This window comes from Limulus polyphemus, unplaced genomic scaffold (assembly GCF_000517525.1).
Source record: "Limulus polyphemus unplaced genomic scaffold, Limulus_polyphemus-2.1.2 Scaffold6323, whole genome shotgun sequence".
NCBI classification, from domain to species: Eukaryota; Metazoa; Arthropoda; class Merostomata; order Xiphosura; family Limulidae; genus Limulus; species Limulus polyphemus.
This window is the reverse complement of record NW_013671933.1, coordinates 1-980: the sequence shown is the minus strand read 5'-3', so window position 1 is coordinate 980 and position 980 is coordinate 1.

Here is a 980-nt window from a genome sequence, read left to right as displayed (position 1 = left end):
AAAGAATAAACTAGTTTTATTCAAGAAAGGACTTGTATCGCTGAAATTTCATCCGAAAGAAATTATACGGGAAAATAACAAACGAACAGAGACGTAACAAGAGAGTTACTGTAATATTGTTAGCGTTCTGAAGAGTGTCGCTTACATATTCGACTCCACAACTAACCCACAGCTCGTAAATATGGAATTGTTAAGAAAACAATTTCTTGTAAAACCACAAAAGGCTAGGCCTCATCATGTTTTCGTCAGTTATAAAATGATTAACCAATAACATAAACGGATCATGCCTACTGGGTAAACATGGGATACAGCGGCCCATGCCTATTGGCTTATTTTTTTACATATAATTACAAAAGTAAAAACTCATATACGTCACAGAAAAAAATACAATTGCCTTGTATTAGTCAATAAGAAATGATTTACGTGCATAACATCGATTAAAGAATGTCTCACGTGCTCGAAACGTGCAAGTTAACCACTATCAATAATCAATAGACAAAATCAAATTGTGCACATTGGATACGTTATTTAGTAGTCATATGTAACGTTGAACCATTAAATCACATCCGCTACATCTTGGTACCAATGACTAAATGTTAAATACTCAAAATAACATCCGTTACAACTTCAAGAATGTCCGTCCATCTTCGGAAGTGTTAGGGTTTTCTCTCTTTGAAATTAATAATATATATATGTATATATATATATATATCCCCCCAGTGGCACAGCAGTATGTCTGCGGACTTAAGGTTTTCTCTCTTTGAAATCAATAATATATATATCCCCCCAGTGGCACAGCGGAATGTCTGCGGACTTAGGGTTTTCTCTTTTTGAAATTAATAATAATATATATCTCCCCAGTGGCACAGCGGTATGTCTGCGGACTTAGGGTTTTCTCTCTTTGAAAGCAATAATATACATATCCCCCAGTGGCACAGCGGTATGTCTGCGGACGCGGACTTAGGGTTTTCTCTTTTTGA